Below are 6,673 nucleotides of genomic sequence, written 5' to 3'. Positions count from 1 at the left end.
ACAGATATTTGCAGCACACTGAGCACAGATATTTGCAGCACACTGAGCACAGATTATGGAGCTTTTCAGGGAGAGAATGCAGCCACGTCCTCTCCGTTCAATCTCCAATGCACGAGTGGAAATGGCGGCGACGCGCGTCTCTTTATGTAGAATACGAATCTCGCGAGAATCCGACAGCGGGATGATGACGTTCGGCTTCGTTGGGGTTAACCGAGCAAGGCGGGAAGATCCGAGACTGCCTCGGAACCGGGTAAAATAGGTGAAGTTCGGGGGGGTTCGGATCTCGGAGAACCAAACCCGCTCATCTCTACTGTGAACCTGTGTGCCCGTGGAGACTGTAACATTGCCTCCACCACTGGAAGATGCGTCTTCCAGTCAGAGCTAAAAAATGACAATGTCATCCAAATACGACGCTGCGTATTCTCTGTGCAGTCAAAGCTATTTATATATAACTCTCTGGAAAGTTGCAAGGGCGCCATGCAAACCAAAGGGCAGCATTTGATACTGGAACAAACCCTCTGGAGTAGAGAAGGCTGTCTTTGCAGAGGCAGACCATTTTGAGCAATGTCAGATGAATGGCCCAGTGAAGAGAGTAGGGTGAGCCCCACTGCCTGAGGGACCTGCTCCTTACCTTAGGTAGACAGGGCTGACCTTGTGTGTGCAAGACTGATAGAGGAGTCCTGCCACCTAGCATCGCTGATACCATATACTGCCTGTAATTAACAGACAGCTGTACATTTTTTCTGATTCACTGCTATGAATTAAAGGCAGCTCACAACCAGTGTATTTGGCACTGTCAGAGTCTGCCTGACGAGTGCCAAACCGAGGAAAGCCCAAGGGGCACAGAGCAGAGTCCATTTTGTTCCTGCCCCAACCAAGGTGCATGCCCCCTGTTCTCCACACAGGACAATGTGATTGTCTCCATGTAAGTAACTGTCTCTCCCTGTCACCCACTGCCCACCCCTGCATTCCGCTGTCAACCTCTGCTACCCCTTACCTTCCGTTGTCGCCCTCTGCTTCCCCCTGCCTTATACTGTCACTCTCTGCCTCACCTTACCTTCTGTTGTCACCATCTGCCGCTACCTGTCACTCACTGCTGTGTGGCATATTGTGAACTTGGGTTAGGGTGGAGGAGGAAGGCTCAAATTATATTTCTGCACCTGGGCCCACCACTCACAAGTTCCTCCACTTTGTCTTTGCTTTGGCAGCTTCCGTCAGAGGAATTTGAAAGTACCCCTTCATTAAAGCTAATGTGGTAGAATACTGGCCACTTGCAAAATTTTCTAACAGTTCTTTAACCCAGGGCAGTGGCGTAGCTACCATAGGTGCAGGGGATGCGGCTGCTATGGGGCCCAGGCTGTCACAGGGGCCCGGGACCCACCGCTCACCCTGCACCAAGTCAGTAACGCTGAAGCACTCACAATGCTCTGCCTGTGTATGTATGTTCTGTAGCAGAATGCAGTAAGGAGGAGCCGCTGCCGCACGAGCAGTGGCTGAGAGAGATCGCGGAATAATGGGCAGGGGGCAGTCAGCACCATGTGTCCACCGCTGCCGGGTGTCTGGCTGTTGGTGCCGCACACCTCCTCCCCAGGACACTGAAGCAGCTCCTCCCGCCATGGTGGCCTCCGGTCCGTGAAGTACGCGGTTGCGTACAGTGCCCAGCTGTAAGGGCACCATCACCCATCACTGCCCGCACGCCCGCCACCTTTCAGAAAGTTTCACTGCGGCTCCCCGCCCACCAGCTCTCCTTGTCCCGGCGCCTCCCGGTCACCCGCGGCGACTCTGAACCAATCTTCCTGTACAATACCAATAGAAAAAATAGTATGCACTATCAAGGGAGCGCTGGAATCTTGTTGGATTTAAATATATTTAATTTATTTATACTCCAATTTACAACATAATAATATAAAACATAAACCATATATATCTAAAAATACTATGATCCACATACAATAACTCATAAAAAATTGCCCTCAAAGTTCATTTGTAAATAATGTCCATAGATTATCTTTAGTATATATATATACTCTTAGTAACAATTGTTATTCTTGGACAACCATCTCTTTAAGAAAGCCGGGATACAAAGTTGCAGTCATTAATTATAGCCACTTGGTAAGATTAATAGAATTGACAGGGGGAGAGCGCAGTGTATTCAACTGTCCACAGCGGTATGCTACGACCTCAAATTATATGTTGCCATATTGTATTTCTTTAGCCGGAATAGGATTTGAAGTTATTAATTTCAATCACTTATGAGCTTTTTGCTGATGACAGGGGGAGTCCGCTGTATTGGATTTTAGCCGCAGCGATACACTCCACCCCTGTGCTGTCTAGCCGCAATAGTTGTCACAGGTTACTCACGGCTGTAGCGGCTTTGGAATGAACAGGGTGCGGACCTCCTTAGCTCGGTCCCGCTGTAGCTTTTACCCTGTTTTAAGACTTTCGGGCAGTCAGAGAAGGTGAATAATAACGGGCAGCAGCAGCACCAGCACCTGCATCCTGCTGCCCGTTATTATTGGCTTACCATCAAGACTGGCATCTTTAGGTGCAGTGGATGCAGTAACTTACAGTTTTTATTACTTGGGAACTATTTCACCAATCCACAGGACAACGTGAAATACTCCATTAAGCAAAGAATAGACAGCAACAGTAAATTCATAATATACGTTCTGAAATTCCCCTGTAACCTTTTATATGTGTGCAAAACCAGAAGAATGTTTAAAGAGAGACTGAGCCAACACCATTCGTCTATCAAGAAAAACCTAACCAGTGGAACGGACTTAAAGGAATTATCCAATTTACCAGATGCCAGACACTTCAAGGAAGTCAATCATACAGTCAATTAGCTAAACTGTTGCATTACATATCAGATCTCCCCACTGCAAAGGGGAGACCGGAACAACATGTAGCTACAGGGAATTCAAGTGGAACTACATAGTCAAGGCCCTAGCACCTGGTGGTCTGAATAAAGACTTTGATTTAGGATGTACTGTATGACTTCTATAGGGATTCTTTACCTGTCATGAGCTTTTTTGGATATTTACGTGCTCTTGCTGACGCCGCAACGTGTCAAATGGGAGGCATTTGATATGCCGGCTGTCGAGATTCTGGCGCTCAGCATACCGATGCCGGGATCCCGACAGCCGGCATACCGACAACTATTCTCCCTCTTGGGGGGTCCACGACACCCCTGGAGGGAGAATAAATAGCGTGGCGTGTGCATAGCGCACCACTGTGCCCGCAGTGTGGCACCGAATCCTGACAGCTGGCATAAAGTAGTAGGCCCGTGTCAAATGCATATGTTATCCCTTTGTTCCCCAAACTAGTTCCACTCCCACTGTTTTGTCATGATGTGCGTCATCGCTGTGTGCCGGTGTTATTTACATGTGTTTGCAGCACCGGCGTGTGCTTCTGATGTCTATATTGTTTGACACCATATTGTTGATATCATTAACTGCAGTAGTCCATGCTGGTCTGGTTGTTCTTTTGTCCATTCTCTGCCCTGAGAACCCACCGAAGTTACATTTTGAGGCGTGATTCTTACATACAGCCATTCCACACTGGTTATGCCCAACCTCGCCTGATCTTGGCAGGTAAGCAGTGTTGGGCCCAGCCAGTACTTGGATGGGAGACCTTCTTGGAACACTGGTTGCTGTAAGAGGAGACTATTTTGCTATCCCTGTTGTGGACTTGAGACTTATCTTTGTTGCAAACCTGATGTCTGCAATTTCTGTTTGCTTGACATTTATCATTATGTCTTTACCACTGGTTGATAGATTTCGTGAACAACGTCCTGTTTGATGCATTTCCAGAGTCGGACAAGCCCACAGTGGAACAGGGTAAACCACCGGTAGGCCCCACTACCTGTGGGCCCTCCTCCTCCTCTAGGGATTAGGTTCCAGTCTCTATCCTAGTGCACATGAATTATGCATTATACATATGTTACATTATACTTCATAAGAACATGGTTTATTATATATTTACCAAGGGGCACAGAACATGTACTCTGTAATAGTTAGCCAAACCTCTGTTGTGGCTGGCCACACCCTTAAGCATGGGCCCCTACAACAGCATTCCCCCGGTGGGCCCTTCATTCCCCAGTCTGACACTGTGCATTTCTGTATTGCAATCTCATTCGTGTTCACTATTTGTTTCTCTGCACACACTAGGCACCATTTTTAAACATACCATGTTTTCAGGTTATCATCATTACTTCACTTTTGGGGATTACTTTGCGGTAGTGGCACATGGATCCTATGACCTTGATGCTGTATTACACTCTGTCTTGGTGTCATGACCCGTGCCACACAGCATTATGATAATGCACCTCGTACTTAGGAGCTGTTATTGACAACAGCATGCACTTGCACGGTTGGCCGCTGTACTCACTGGGGGTTGCTTTTGTTTACATACATGAATCCGCACATGTCTAACGACAGCCAATGGTGGTGGGCTTGGACGGCCTGTGTCAGCATGGGATGTATTTGTTCTGCTTTTATGCCTTTTTTTTGCTACATATCTGGCCGATCTGCAGTGCATCATTAGCCCCTGCGGAAGACCAATTGAGTGTGGTTGAAGCAGCTGTTGGGCTGCTGCTGCCGTTACATTTTGGCTGTATGGACCTTTAATGTTTTTTCAAGTAAAAACGCTGCTACTGATAGGTGGGTGCTGGTTCTTTTTTCTTGCTGGAAAAAGTGTGTGCTATTTACTAACAATTCTGGACCTTGCACCGCTCTCTATCTCGGATATTGAATGCTGGCTCACTGTATATGTGTGTGTGTATATATATATATATATATATATGTATGTGTATATATATATATATATATATACACACTGCTCAAAAAAATAAAGGGAACACTTAAACAACACAATGTAACTCCAAGTCAATCACACTTCTGTGAAATCAAACTGTCCACTTAGGAAGCAACACTGATTGACAATCAATTTCACATGCTGTTGTGCAAATGGAATAGACAACAGGTGGAAATAATAGGCAATTAGCAAGACACCCCCAATAAAGGAGTTGTTCTGCAGGTGGTGACCACAGACCACTTCTCAGCTCCTATGCTTTCTGGCTGATGTTTTGGTCACTTTTGAAAGCTGGCGGTGCTTTCACTCTAGTGGTAGCATGAGACGGAGTCTACAACCCACACAAGTGGCTCAGGTAGTGCAGCTCATCCAGGATGGCACATCAATGCGAGCTGTGGCAAGAAGGTTTGCTGTGTCTGTCAGCGTAGTGTCCAGAACATGGAGGCGCTACCAGGAGACAGGCCAGTACATCAGGAGACGTGGAGGAGGCCGTAGGAGGGCAACAACCCAGCAGCAGGAACGCTACCTCCGCCTTTGTGCAAGGAGGTACAGGAAGAGCACTGCCAGAGCCCTGCAAAATGACCTCAAGCAAGCCACAAATGTGCATGTGTCTACTCAAACGATCAGAAACAGACTCCATGAGGGTGGTATGAGGGCCCAACGTCCACAGGTGGGGGTTGTGCTTACAGCCCAACACCGTGCAGGACGTTTGGCATTTGCCAGAGAACACCAAGATTGGCAAATTCGCCACTGGCGCCCTGTGCTCTTCACAGATGAAAGCAGGTTCTCACTGAGCACATGTGACAGAGTCTGGAGACGCCAAGGAGAACGTTCTGCTGCCTGCAACATCCTCCAGCATGACCGGTTTGGCAGTGAGTCAGTAATGGTGTGGGTGGCATTTCTTTGGGGGGCCGCACAGCCCTCCATGTGCTCGCCAGAGGTAGCCTGACTGCCATTAGGTACCGAGATGAGATCCTCAGACCCCTTGAGAGACCATATGCTGGTGCGGTTGGCCCTGGGTTCCTCCTAATGCAAGACAATGCTAGACCTCATGTGGCTGGAGTGTGTCAGCAGTTCCTGCAAGACGAAGGCATTGATGCTATGGACTGGCCCGCCCATTCCCCAGACCTGAATCCAATTGAGCACATCTGGGACATCATGTCTCGCTCCATCCACCAACGCCACGTTGCACCACAGACTGTCCAGGAGTTGGCGGATGCTTTAGTCCAGGTCTGGGAGGAGATCCCTCAGGAGACCATCCGCCACCTCATCAGGAGCATGCCCAGGCGTTGTAGGGAGGTCATACAGGCACGTGGAGGCCACACACACTACTGAGCCACATTTTGACTTGTTTTAAGGACATTACATCAAAGTTGGATCAGCCTGTTGTGTGTTTTTCCACTTTAATTTTGAGTGTGACTCCAAATCCAGACCTCCATGGGTTAATAAATTTGATTTCCATTGATAATTTTTGTGTGATTTTGTTGTCAGCACATTCAACTATGTAAAGAACAAAGGGGCAGATGTATTAACCTGGAGAAGGCATAAGGAAGTGATAAACCAGTGATATGTGCAAGGTGATAAACGCACCAGCCAATCAGCTCCAATATGTAAATTAACAGTTAGGATCTGATTGGCTGGTGCCTTTGTCACCTTGCACATATCACTGGTTTATCACTTCCTTATGCCTTCTCCAGGTTAATACATCTGCCCCAAAGTATTTAATAAGAATATTTCATTCATTCTGATCAAGGATGTGTTGTTTAAGTGTTCCCTTTATTTGTTTGAGCAGTATATATATATATATATATATATATATATATATACAGTACATACGTGTGTATATATACAGAGAGAGAGA

General features: G+C 47.2%; 1 pseudogene; it reads left to right on the top strand.

Moving 5' to 3' along the window:
- Positions 1 to 3,542: 3,542 nt before the first annotated feature.
- Positions 3,543 to 3,661, top strand: LOC135052569 (5S ribosomal RNA; annotated as a pseudogene).
- Positions 3,662 to 6,673: the final 3,012 nt, after the last annotated feature.

This window comes from Pseudophryne corroboree, chromosome 2 (genome assembly GCF_028390025.1).
Source record: "Pseudophryne corroboree isolate aPseCor3 chromosome 2, aPseCor3.hap2, whole genome shotgun sequence".
Classification (NCBI taxonomy): domain Eukaryota; kingdom Metazoa; phylum Chordata; class Amphibia; order Anura; family Myobatrachidae; genus Pseudophryne; species Pseudophryne corroboree.
The sequence above is the reverse complement of the archived record's forward strand: the minus strand, read 5'-3'. Positions and strand labels throughout refer to the sequence as shown.